The 13,563-nt window shown below is 51.0% G+C and overlaps 1 protein-coding gene across 7 annotated transcripts in view; it reads right to left on the bottom strand.

Annotated features, from left to right (window-relative positions):
- The window catches only part of LOC310882826 (uncharacterized protein), a 172,526-nt gene that overhangs the window by 118,025 nt on the left and 40,938 nt on the right, over positions 1-13,563 (bottom strand). For all 7 annotated transcript variants that reach the window (XR_014573152.1, XR_014573153.1, XR_014573154.1 and 4 more), the window contains exon 2: positions 8,159-8,221. The gene's annotated coding sequence lies outside the window, so the exon portion shown is untranslated. The remainder of the gene's footprint in view (positions 1-8,158; positions 8,222-13,563) is intronic.

Genomic DNA, 13,563 nt, shown 5'->3' with positions numbered 1-13,563 from the left:
AGGTGGGCATCCAGCCACCCAGCCGAGATGGCCTGGCCCAGCATCGAAGCTGCAAACCCCGATGTCAATAAGGACCCTTGGTGGTGGTGTTACTCCTGTGGTACCCTAATTCTGTGTCAGCCAACAGGGGGGATCCTCATTTTTGGTCCTAGGAGGCTCTGCATGTTACGGGTCCTGTGTGAGGAGGGAAGAGGTGCGTGGAGCCCCGACTTCACCCCTCGGGCATTGGAGAAATTAAAAATTTTCAAGATGACCCCCCCCGTTTGCCATCCACGGCCAGCTTTGTGAGCAATCCTTGCTTGTGCAGGGCTGAGCCAGCCCGAAGGATACGATCAGGATCATCCCAAGGGCAGGAGGAGGCAATTTGCCTCAGATGGTGCAGGCTTGGATTGCAGTCAAGGAACTGAATCTTCTGCGGAGATTAACGAGCTCCGCAGGTGCAGGGGAAGAACAGGCTCTTGGAGCACGGGAGAAGAAAAACACACAGTATGGAAAAGTGCCCGCTGCCCGGCTCGCCGGCGAAGCTGTTAAACAACTGCCAGTGGGTTTTCTGGAAGGAGGTCAGGAGAGGCAGAGGTGTAGAAAGAAAGCAAACAGCAGCCACCCGTGTCCCGACGGAAGGAGGCGCCGGCTAGCGCTTGGAGATCCAACCTGACCCCTGCGCGTTCTGCAAGTTGCCTTGCTGGGATCGAAGGCTAGAAAAGCAATTTGCAAAATAATGCTGGTGGCTGAGCAGCACCACCCCACGCCGGAGCCGCTTCTCACAGTGGGGCTATCTCACCTTTGTCTGCGGGCAAAAAATGAATCTTTCTGGCCACAGAGGCCGAGTTATTCAGTGCTACAGAGCCTCGCAGGCAGCCTGACAGCAGAACGGGCTCTACAAAGCGTTACCTGATCACAACCAGCTTCAGAAAGCGCCTCCAAAGCCTTCCTACCCCGTGAAGAACGTATCCAAAGGCGGAGGGGAAACACCGGCTTCCCAGGGAATAGCTTCGAGGGACTAAGTGGGGATGGCAGCAAAAGCGATGTGATAATAAGAAGGAAGAGCTGCCGAGATGATCAGTTCCTGGCGTTATATTCCCCAAACACTGCCGAAGCCTCGCAGCCTCCATATGGCTCAGCAGACACGTACAGTAACAGGATCATCCAGAACATGCAGTCCTATAGGAAGGGAACAAGAAGCGCAGACGTGTCCGCGCTCCTCCACATCATGCCGGGACCAGATGCGAAAGGGACGGGAGGAAATTCAGCTTTCCTCCACCTTCCTGCCCCGAAGCCCCCTCTGCCCCCCAGACCCTTGGGGTTCCCATGTCGGTTCCAACCGGGGCCGGTCCCACCAAGCCCCCAGGCCCCGCCGGGGCACACCTACAGGGGTGACCCACTGCAGACACGAGGGAGACATCGCACCAGCTCCCCGGCTGCGTTTTGCTGCTCATCGCCGGTCGGTCCGTGGCTTGTCTCGCTCCTGTGGCACCAGCGCTCAGCTCCATGCCTGCAGGCAAGGGAAGCAAAGCTGCACCGAGGTGGCTCAGCAGAAGTGGCTGTTGTCACCCTCACCTCGGTGACAGCTCGACGGGGCCTCGGCAAAGCCCTCGTCTGTCCGTGCTATCAGCAGAGCAAGGTTTTTGTAGAGCAGAAGCGCGGTGAGTCCCGGTGGTTCCCAGGGGTTTTCCCTAGGAGATGTCCTCGTGTGACCGCCCCATCCTGTCCCAGAGCTGCTGGACTCATGGTCTCTGCTGACCACAGCATTTATTGTCGGTCTGAGGAAGGGTCAGGCCTGTAGCGAGCTCCAGAAAAACTTCTCGGTCATGGCTTGTGAGCACGAAGCCTCCTTCCCCAGCCTACCGAGGCTCAACCAGCTGCAGTTGCACTTTCCAAGTTTTTTCCAAGGCTGTTAAGCCAGCATCCGCACTACTTGTTTCTCAGTCATCTGGTCTCCAGTTTTGAGAAACTATTTCAGTTCTACAAACCTGGCTTGCCATCTCTTTTCTTCTATGAGGTTTTGGAAGGAAAAAGGATGATTCAACACCTTTTTTTTTTTTTTTTATGATTACTTTTCCAAGTGGGGGGCTCCTTCACACACGGCTACGTATTCCTAGCATCCATCGCACCACTCCTGCTGGCACCTGCAGTGTCTTTGATGCTTTCTCTTCCCTCACCGAGGGGCTTGTTTATTTTTATTTATTTATATCATAGGCAAAGCCTAATTCTTGGTTTCCTTGTTAAAACCCCTCAGCCCAGCTCCTTGAGGAGCAAAGCAGTCATACGGAAAGTTAATGAGAAATTCTCACTCCACCCCTGAGGACCGAGGAGGGGATAATTTAGGTAATACTCGGAACCAGCTCTGACCCTTTTTAGACTCCCCGGCACCCACCGCGGGAGGAGGAGGAGGACCCAGGTGCCCTACTTCTCCCTGTCGATGCCACCACCGCCTGCCTCTGCGCGCACGGCGCCGCCGGCAGGTCCAAGCGCTGCGTGGAAGCTGGGGAACCACCTGTGCTTTTACGGCCTCTGGGCAGGAAATGCAAATTTTCAGCACTTTCCTCCACTGGACACCCAGAAAGCTGATGCCTGGCTCTGACACCTGCTGGTTGCAATCGTTTCGTAACGTCCTAATGAGCTGGATCAGCAGGACCAAGCATCCTCTCCCTCTGCCCAGGACGGGTTCTCCCCCTGCTCCGCTCCGCCGCGCTTCCCCCTGGGAAGCGTTTTGTGATGCTTTGGGTCTCTTGTAAACCGTTATTCTTCCATTTGGGCAGTCTTTCAACTCCGTGAAAGTTACACGTTGTTTTCGTTTCTTCTCAAGTACCTCAGGTCAAAGAAAGACCGGTGGCAGTGCCTTTAAAAGCCTAATAAAGCCTTTCATCCGCAGACCTGCTTGCTGGCGCAAAGTCAGGGAAAACAAACTAAGTCATCGAGTGTTGTTCAAACTGTCAGATCCTTTTCAGCATGCTCTTCCTGCCAGCCTGTTCGCCTGCGTTTGGGGGCTGGGATGGGGAAACGGGGAGGGGGAGGGAAAAAAAAAATAAAAAAAAAATCCCGATGGCAGGAAGCCCATGGAACAACTGGCACCTCTCCAGAGCAGCCTCCCCCCGGCCCCCAGCCCGCCTTCGTGGGCACCGGCGCCTGCCAAGCTGCTCGGCACACGCACGCGAGCGCGCAACGCGCGGGCAACCAAATGACTTCCCGACAACTTTGCTCACAAGTGGCACTCCACTCCCGGCTTGGCACCTCCCGTGTCCCCCCGCGCCCCCGCCTCTCCAGCCTCCCAACGAGCTGGACAGGTTCCAGTGCTTAAAAGCCCATTTAACCACTCCCTTTTGTTTAGGAACGCTAAGCCTTGATCTGATTTTTATCGACTCCGCCGTGCCAAGGGGAGGAGGATGCGGAGGGTTTCAGAGGATCCTGCAATGAGCTGAAAAGCTCCGGGAGCCCTTCAAGCTTCGAGAAGGGCTTTGCCCGCTCGGCGGCAGCCCTCGTGCCATTGAGAAGCCCCGGGAGGAGAGCGTGTACATTTGCCGGACCACACAGGATGGTTTCCGCTCCGGCTTTTGTGCACGGTCCTCCCTTTAAAAACTTCATTATTGGCACGCTCGGGAGCCGAAAGTCGGTGCCATGGTTGGCTGGCACTGCCTTTTGATGGTTAAATAGTGCTTTATCCTCTGCCTTGTTCAGTGCTGCTATGCCCAGGAAAAGCGGAGCGGCAGGGGTGGGAGGCGAGAACAGGACCTCTGCTCTGCCTGACAATTGTAATTTTCCAGGGTATTGTTCGGAGACATCCTTCTGCAAATGATAAAGCCAGCATGATTACAAAAAAAATATATCCTTTTAAAATATGTTTCTCTTTTCCATAAAGCAGGTAAAGGCAGCCGCATTTAGAGCTAATTTCTATCCCTTTGTACAGTGTAGCATTTGGATGCCCTCTTAAGGATGCTGGGTTTGAAAGTTTCCCTTATCAACATCATTTTTTCTCATAACCCCAGACAAGCTCTTAACGTCAGTGACAGAAAGGGCCAGGAAGGCAACATGACAGACAACCACGCGGACCCAGAGTAACGGGAGCCTCTTCCCCACACCACACCTCCCCTTCCCACGCCATCACTTCTGGAGAAGGCTGCTTATCGCGCGGGGAAAGGAGTAACCAGAGTCTGCCCACTGAGACCACCAGCCCCAGGGAAGGGTGTTCTGGAGGTTTGGTCCCGCGCTTCATGCCCATGACCCCACCAGTCCTGTGCTGCTGCTGCCATGGGGCTGCCGACCTGGGGGAAGAATTTAAGCGTCCCTATAGCTGCTGTAAATTTGGGTGAACGAGAACAGTTTCTCATCTATGCAATTTACGCCGATCGAGGCTCTGCCCTCACACACCCTGCGATCTGGAGGAAAGAGTCTGCCTCCTGCTAGGCACTCTCTGACACTTTTTTTTAACTTTCCACAGGGCTCTGGCTCTGCCTTCCTCTGCTTTTTAGTTTCCCACCAAAGAAAAAAAAAATAATAAAGGAAGTAATGATGTGGTCAACAGAAGGAGCAGCATGTTCGAGGCAGGTCCTACCCAAAAGTTGACACAGAAACAGAGACTTAGGGGCATCGGGAATAGCACGGCCTGGAACAATGGCTCTGAAAAACAAATTGCACACAGACACTATCCAAGCAACCGCCTTCGGTCCAAACCAGTCAGATATTTTTGATGTCCTGCAGCTTCAGGAAGGATAACAGGCAGTTGAGTACAAGTGCTGAAGATCACGTTAGCCCTACTGGATTATTCAGGTCATGCTAAACAACAAATTCAGCGGATTAAAAGAGCCCTCGTTCCTGCTGTGCAGTTTTAACAGCCTGCAAGTTACACTGAGGGCTGAGGATGCTATGTACGTTGCATGCCTTGTGCAGCACTTTCTAGTCAGACAAGCTCAGCAAGGGGCATCTGCCTTCCTAAAAATTACCATTGACCCATTCCTGTTTAGGAACATTGAGAAACCAATGGACTCACCCAGCAGCTATGTGAAAACCTCTTTGCCAAGCCATGCAGAACTCACTTTTGTGTCTGCAGTGTATTGGCATTGTATTACCATGACAAAACCAAATTACTGCCATTGAGGGTAGCCTTTGCGAGCACAACAGTCCTGCTCTAGTAATAAACTCGTGCGCACAAATGATAGCACAAAGGAGTGGATGTGTAGCTGCTGTGGGACCGCTGGGGTAGCGGTGCAGTTCTGCGGCTTCTTTCTTGCCTTGCCCAAGGCTTCTTTCTTGCCTTGTCTGTGCAGGCATCAGTGCCTCCAGGCATTGCAATGCTGCTGCCTCGTGTTCGTGGTCCTGCCGTCGCTGCCGAGTACAGGCCCTAGTCACCGCAGCACACTCAGGGCTGCTGCGGCACTGCCCCTTCCCTCGCTGGGGTCAGTGAAACCACGGGTGTTCCTGCACGGCCACTGAAACCACCCACCGTAATTAAGGCTGTGTTTCGTTTTAAAAATAATGCTATAATCATTACAAACGAACGTGCTGCATTGCCTGGGAAAGGTGATCATGAGACAGGTCGGAAAGGAAGGACCCGACTTCCAGCACACGTGCACGGAGCCTCCACCTGCCGAAAACCTCCCTGCATGACACGAGCCACAGCCCCCAGAGACATCTCATTGGTTTCCACCTCTCCATGGCTCGTCTGAAAAAATAAATCCTTCGGTGACCAAGCGAATGAATGATGAGCAAAGGAACCGGTGGTGCTCCTGCTCCATTTTTCCAACCCCATCCTGCTAAGGCAGGCAGCACTTTGGGGGCTCTGGGGTCTTCCAGGAGCTGTGCAGTTCCCATCCCCGCGGGGGGAGCAGTGATGGGGTCTCCTCTCCCCCACTGCCCGTGCTGGGAAACTGGTAGGGATTAAATATAGCCAAGGCTTCTGCCTCTGTTACAACTGGTAGAAATTACCTGACAGCCTAGACAAATATTATGGGAGCTGACAGACGGACACACCTACACGCTGCATGGGGTGGCCCAGAGCTGCTTGCCTTAAACTAGGCTAAAAATGAAACCGGCCAGTCCCTGAGCGGGTCGGGACGTGGATGTGAGAGCTGGTACCGGGCTGGCAGGCTCCTTGTGGAGGCAGAAGCTCTCCTGAGATTCAATTAGCAACGCACGAGAGAAGGAGTTGGCTTAGAGTAAAACACTGAGCCCATGTATGAGGATTTAGGAGGACAGCTCGTGCTAGCACCGACCTCAGACAACAGTTTCAGAGTAGCTTTGACCTCGCAATCAGCACCTTACGGACCCAGGTCCCACACCAGAAACCGACAGCAGAGATCCACGTGAGAAGCTGAAGCCCCTACTTTTCCACCCGTAGTTATTATCTGACCTAATGTCTGGATACAGCAGCATCTTTAAAACGCTCTCTGCTAAGAAAGTCACCCCCAAATCTAAACATCGCTTTTCATGATACGAGGATGCCAGCGTGCCAGTGTAACAACGTAATCAAAGGTTTTTTCACAGAAGTTTGCAGATACTGCTGGGTATTTTTTCAGCTAAAATAAATCACTGTGAGCTCCCACAAGGGCTTCTTGAAGGTACAAGATGGCAAAACTGAATGCTCATCACCGGTGGATCAGCAAGCAGATGGAAAAACCACAGTCAGAGGTTGCACCGCGTTTGCTGTTTCTTTAAGTCGCTGATGGATTCACACATGATGCAACTAGACACAACACAGCACTTGCATCTTCCTGCATCAGTGATTCTGCAGACATAGAGCTTCCCACCCTCCTCTTCCCCTTTCCAAAGCCCAGGCACATTTTTGTCTGGAACTGGGTACAATCACGTTCTGCGTACGAGCCCAGCAAAACAAAACATCCCATTTTCAGTTCACAGAGCTGCCATGGCAGAAATAAATATTATTTTGTTTGTTGCGGTTTTCTTTCTCTTTGCTGCCGTTTTGTTTTCCAAAATCATTGTTCTGCCGAACAGTGTAACAAAACCTATTCTTCCCGATTCAAGATTTCGCAGCTAGCTGCATAGTAGCTGGGTCCTCATTAAAAAGTCAATCCCTCTAAACCAAAACCCGAACCCAAACCTCTCCAAAACCTCAGCCTCTGGAGAACTTCCTAAATCAGTAAATGTAAGACAAGTGCCTGGCCTCCTTCCAGTTCCAGCAGGAAGCCACCAAACACAAGGTTGTTGAAGCACTGCCACGGTTTGCAAGCAGAAGAGAACTCCTTTGGTTCTGCCTCTGCTCAGAGCATGCTAGGGCTGAATTTGGGACAGACTAAACCATTGCCCATTCCCAAACTGGGCTGTGACTGCAACTGGTACCAGCAGTGCTCAGGAAGAACAGCATCAGCTGCCCGTCTGGCTGATGCCCCCAGGATTTGAGAGCAAAACATCCAGAGGTGCAACGGCCACTGCAGCAGCGCTCTGCCTGCAGAAGCACGTCGCTGGATATTGATGAATCAAGTCAGGGGATGAGCCCTCCTTGGAGGAGAAACCTGCTCGAGTTTGGGCTTTAGGAGCCTGACATGGACTCGCCAAGATCAAGCACTTGTAAGGGCTCCTGACCTCTGTTTGCAAGGGGCAGCTTCAGGAATTAGCTTCTGTTTTCTCCTTCTCCCTCCCTTCTCACTTCAGTTGCCTGATCTGGTGGTAATTTTCCTCCCCATCCTTTCCTCTTCCCACTCCATCTGCCAGTAACAAAAATACAGATGAGAAAAGGCACAATTGCACAAGAGAAGGGATTTTTTCCATCATCAGCCTGCACACTGCCCTGATGCAGAAGTGTGGCAGGTTGCGCGGGTAAGGGTTGGATGGAGGCCGTGCGGGGCAGCGAGCCGAGCTGCCCCTTCACCCCAGCTCCCTGCCTGCTCTGCTCCTGGCTTCACTGAAGGCACCGGGTGTGAAATGGTGCCAGCACCGACGCCTTGCGCTTTTCTGAGCAGCCTTTGTGCCGAAGGAGTAGTCAGACCAAATCTGTGCCCCGCGTGGTGTGCCTACCTTTAACGGGTGTACCTAGAGGGGAATATTCCCTGGTTTTGCACCACTGATAAAAAAAGCGTGTTTCTGTGCAGACACTGGCTCCGTGGCCCAGCGGATGCAGTGCTGTTGCAGGCCGGTGTTAGAATCCATTTAAAGCGACCTGCCTTGCTGACAACTTCAGAATGAAGAAAACATATTAATCAACGCTTACCTTGGATTTTGGCCTGGGGGGTTCTTTTTCCCAACAGGGGCTGCTTCACGGGGATTTTTGTAGCTAGGAAAAAAAAAAAAAAAAAAGGTATTGTAAGAATGAATGGAAAGAAGAAATTACATTAGCATGCCGTTTTTAAAAAGCTCTACTTGTTTTACGGAATATTTTGATTTTTGCTTAGCATTACAACTGACCAGATTAATCTTTGAAAACGAAACCTTTATAAGCCTATCCTCATTTTTGATGGAAATTGTTCAAGCTCTAATGCGAAGCCACTTGTAGGGTTGTTCCTCTCCTCCAGCCCCCTTCCTTCCTCCCCATTTACCATATTGGAAACTGAGGGTGGTCCCGGAGCTGCTCCCTGATATCCCATCACCTGGTTGGTTTATTACCAAACTCATGGCACGCTTTAAGCTCCCCAACAGGACAATTAAAACAACTCGGGATTAACAGAAGATGAATTTCCAGGTACCACCAGCCCAACTTCTAGGACAACTGCCCGTGCCAGTCAGGGCAAACGTCTCCAGCTCTGAACTACTCAACCCAATGTCAAACGCGCAGTGAAGGAGCTGCAGAGTTCTGACTTTCCTTTTTGAGGGGTTTCCCAAAACACCTCCTCTAAGAAAGACAGAATTCCCCAAATTAATTTGTTTGAAATTCACCGTAAATATTTGTTAACCTGCTTCTCCTGCCCCCTCCCTCCCTCCCCAGCAGCTCTTTGTCTCACACCAGCGCTCTGCCGCCCTTGCATCCTACGAGCCCTTCTGCCTCGATGCTTCACGGGCTGAGATGATCTTCACCCGCCCGCCGATGGAGCTGATTTAAAGCAGCCTTCCTCAATTCACGTATTGCACCATCCCTCTCTCTCCTCTCTGCTCTTGCAGCTACAGTTCTGGGTGGATTTCATCTTATTAAAAACAAAAAACTAAAACCCCATCCCAGCCCCGTCTCTCCCTGCCAGAGCTGCCCCAGGGTGCCCGAGCCGGGCGGGAGCTGCTGAAGACCTCGGAGCCCAAGCCCCCAGCCTTCAACTTCCACATGTGGTTGTGGGCGGCAGATTTCTGCCTTTCACACTTAAAATGGTGAAAAGCGCAGTAGTTCTGCTCGATGGGGAAGGGGTGGCTGGTTAACCTCCTCTTGGGACGTGCAGATGCAGAGGAGCGCTTTCCCACCCCCCGTGGCCGCAGCCGGCCTTTGGGCCATCGGCCAACCCAGCCCTGAGCTCACACACCTAACGTGGTTTTGGTGCTGTTCAGCCCAGGAGAATTGGGAAAAATAAAGTTTGCTCCCTCCTGTGCTGCCCTACAACTGCCCTGGAAACCAGCCCTAAATATTCCTGTTTTTAGCATCGTTGTGAAACTTGTGTAGGATTGTGAAAATTGTGTAGGATCCTGCTGATCCTACAAACCCAGGTGCTGCTGCACACCGTGCTCGTGGGGTGCGAGACCTGCTGCCCCGGGGCAGGAGCACGGCCACCTCTCCCCTGCTCTGCCTTGGCCTGCGAAATGAAGAGGATCCTTCTGCACGTGCCTCTGTGAAACCATGTGCCTGCACCGTGAGCTCAAAATGACACTTCTGAATAATTTAAGATAACGATAATAGAAACATTAAAAAAAAACTCTTGCAGAGACCAAACCCGATTCCTCTCACAGCTTCTGAATTAGTTTTTCACTTGTAGCCACTTCTGCTCTATCTTAAGAGCTATAAAAAAGCGCGATAGAAGGGAGTATTAAAAATTATTAATGCCTTTTTTTTTTTTTTTTAAAGTACCTATTGCTTAACCTTCTGCGGTTCTCTTCCTGGGTTCCTGTGCAGCTTCCATCTGCACACCGAGAGCCTCGCGGAGCCCCTCGCATGCTGCAGCCGAGCCCGCCGAGGACGGGCTATTTCGGGCCTTTTCCCCTGCAGCTGTTTTGTTTTGTGCCGCTGGAGACAATGTCACACGAGGTCAGCATCATTATTTTTTTTAATTTCTGAGCTTTATTTACAAGATAGCATTAACTGTTTGGATTTCCCAGCCCCAAAACTCTTTGCTGGCTTTCTGAATGTAGCGGGTTGGTTTTTTTTTTCTTTGGGTGGTTGGTTTTAATTTTATTTTTAAAGCTGAGAACGGAGTCCAACACTGCTGAGCACCTTGCTGTCAGGATTACAGAAGCGTGGGCTGCCCCAGGAGCGCAGGACCAGCCCAGCACCTTCCGCCCTGCAGCGCCCAGGGGTGTTGGGTGCCTCTCTCGGGGCACCCGACCCCGCCGGGAGCGAAGAGCGGCCGTGGCCGCGCTCAGCGCTGCGGGACTCCGGTTCCCTGCCTGCACTTCTCCATTGATTTATGGGGCAGCTCACTTCCAGACCCACCTCCTCCAGGAGGAGGAACCTCGCTCGATGTGAATAACCGGCTCCTATATCTCTTAAAGCACTCGCCGCGGCCTTCCGAGGGGGGAATTATGGCGAAGGGCAACATTTCTCCTCCCTTCGGATGGGGCTGCAAACGAACACAGCCGGAGAGCCGGTGCGTTCTGCTGGTTTTGCTGTAGCTTTTTTTTTTTTTTTAAGGGAAAAAAGTGCGAAATCCATAACCCAAAGCAGAGCTCGAGGAGGAGGAGGAGGTCCCGTGCCCCACGGCCGCGGCAGGGGCACACAATGGCAGGCACGCACGCCTGCCGCCCATTCAATCTCTCCCTCGCGTCTCTATATCTATATCCACATGCCCCACAAAGGCATATTTTCTACATTAAGCCTATGGATTACTGGCTCAGGCCCTTACAGAAAAAAAAAAAAAAAAGAAAAAAAAAAAACGTTGCCAAGGCGACGAGCCAGGGGTTGCTATGGCATTTCGGAGGCGAGCAGCTGGGCCAATCCCCGCTCGCTGCGAGCTGGGAAGGCGCAAAGCCCCGAAATTTAATGTCAGCGCCGAGAGGAAGGGAAGCTGTTGAGGCATGCATGATGCTGAGCGTGCGCTTGCTAAATGCGGACAACATGGCCCCCATGATTAGGACCAGCACACTAATGAATATTCATTGGGCTGATTAAAGCAAAGTCAATTAACTACTTGACTGCTTGATTTTTTCCTGGGTTTCAGTCTTCTCTTTTAACCATTTTGCCACTGGGGATGCTCTTGTTCTGCCCTTCATCTCCCTCTTTCCTCCTCTATATTTTCTTACGCTGGCAATTAGGGTTCAGATTTTTTTTTTTTTTTTGGTCTTTGTGCCTTTTGCTGACAATAACCCATCCTATTCAGATTTTACGGCTTCCTTTATTTCCCCAGTAAATCACGCTCTTCTAGGGTCACCGTCTTCCGCTGCAGCGGTAGGTAAGCCAGAAGGTCACAGATCCCCATCAAGTTTTTAAATCTCACGTGCGATGTAATTCAAAATCCACGGCTAAGCAATAATGCTGATTTTCTACTTCACAGTGGGATTCCCCCCCATCAGCGCAGCCCTTTGTTTTATAACAGAGGGCTGCTGCGAGCCCGGCCAAGGGCTGGGGAGTATTTTTTTATTCTGATTTGTTAGAGCGGGATTTCTTCAGATGGACGACTCAGACCGAATGTTCTAGGAAACCTAAAGGGATCCTAAAATAAAACAACAATTCATTAAAACGGTTTTCAATTCCGAGAGATGTCTTTCTCCCAGCGCAGTAGTGATGTAATAAGGCTGTGATGGGGACTGCATATTTTATAAAGACCATTTTTCAGAATGTGCCTGCAAACTAAAACATGTGATTCAATTAAAAATAAATGAAAAATTGTTGGCCAAAAATCAACATTTGTGAGCTCAGCACTTACAACCTAACCTGGGAAAATACATTCATTTTCATCACGTTCAAATTTCTCCGGTTCTTGTATTATGTATACAGGACTTTCAGAGAAAGATGCATTTCTGTGATAGCGAGGAATCTCCTGGAGGGGAGTCATTAGGAGCTGTAAGTAACACCCCGATGGGTAGAGTGGAAAACCTGAACGTAATCACCCAGCACTTGGGCTTGTATCTTTGTCAGCAATTGAAATAAAAAGGTGCCGAGGCAGGCAGAGCCTACAGAGGGAAGGCACGGCGCTGGCTTCCAACGTTGCACGTTCAGTACCCGGTGAATTCAGTTACATCCAGGCAAACCCGAACTGCCAGTCCTGCTCCTCTCTTCTAAGGAGCAAAAGTCACAATTCGAGGCTAGCGACCCAAATACGTGCTGGTCAAACTGGGGAGGGAAGGGTGGGTTTGAACCAAAAAGATTAGAGGGGGAAAAAGGAAGCAGAAGAAGCATGGAGTGAGGCAGAGCATAACCGAATGAGGAACTGAATTATTTTGAACTGCAAGCCAGAAATATATAAGCAAATCTCATTCTATAGGCTCCGCAGACACTCGGATTTCTCTGTTATTTGGGTAGAGGATGCAGTTATTTAGGTTTTTATACTTAGATACTTTTAAAAGCAAATAGTTGCTTTTCCAGCACGCCACTAAAACGTGGAAAACTGAGAATTGCAATATTTTCCTCTGGAAGCTGTACTGGGGGAGCATTACAAACAGTTTCTCTGCAACCTCGCTGCACGTACATCCTCCTCCTATTAACACCACTACCCCAACTTTTAATCTTTGCATTTGCAGCCCAATATTTAGCACCTGCTCGGACCCTACACATCGTTCCGACTTCCCCCCGCGCCGGATAACGCTGACGGAGGATGAAAAGTGCAGGCAGGACTCGGTGCGCGTGTGCCCGGCTCGCGGAGACGCTGCCTTCCTTTCAGGGCTTTGCATTTCTGCCATCAAAATCAGCAATCTGCATAGCAACACCGAGCTCCGCGGGGTTCACGTGTAACTCACCCAAATCTGAGGAGCACCACAACAAATAATCACCTGTTTACAAATTCAAAGAACGACAAAAGAAGGGGAAGGGGACCGCATTCAGCTGCCACGTTTAATCAAAACAAAATACATCGTGGGCTCTTTTTCAAAATCGGACATTTTTGCCTACGCGCACTCAAAATCTCCTCGCAGTTTAACTGGGGGCAATATGCAAACATAGAGGTGCGCACACAAAGAAAAGGAGAATGATTGTGTTTAAAAAAAAACAGACAATTGGATTCAAATTGTAACTGGGTCACAAATGAAACACGGTCAGCAACCTCGCTGAGGTTTGCCTGGAGTACAGGAAAAATGAACGGCGACAAAAAACCCCCACGCAAGCTGCCACGCGCCTCAGCAGCCTTTGCAATTCCTGGTCAGGAGAGGCCACAGCACCAGCCGGGCAGGGCATGCGGGTCAGGATTAAGATGCATTAACAGATTCGTAGGGAGGGAGCTTGCCCAGCACCTGCCCGCAATTTGCCGATTCCCCCCATCTCCCTTCCCCGCGAATCTAATTCTCTTTTCTACTCAGAGGAAGATTTTAAAAATAATTTAATTCTGGGTCAAATTT

This window comes from Anser anser (genome assembly GCF_964211835.1).
Source record: "Anser anser genome assembly, chromosome: 16".
Taxonomy (NCBI): domain Eukaryota; kingdom Metazoa; phylum Chordata; class Aves; order Anseriformes; family Anatidae; genus Anser; species Anser anser.
Note: the sequence above shows the minus strand (reverse complement) of the source record. Positions and strands in the feature narration are given on the sequence as shown.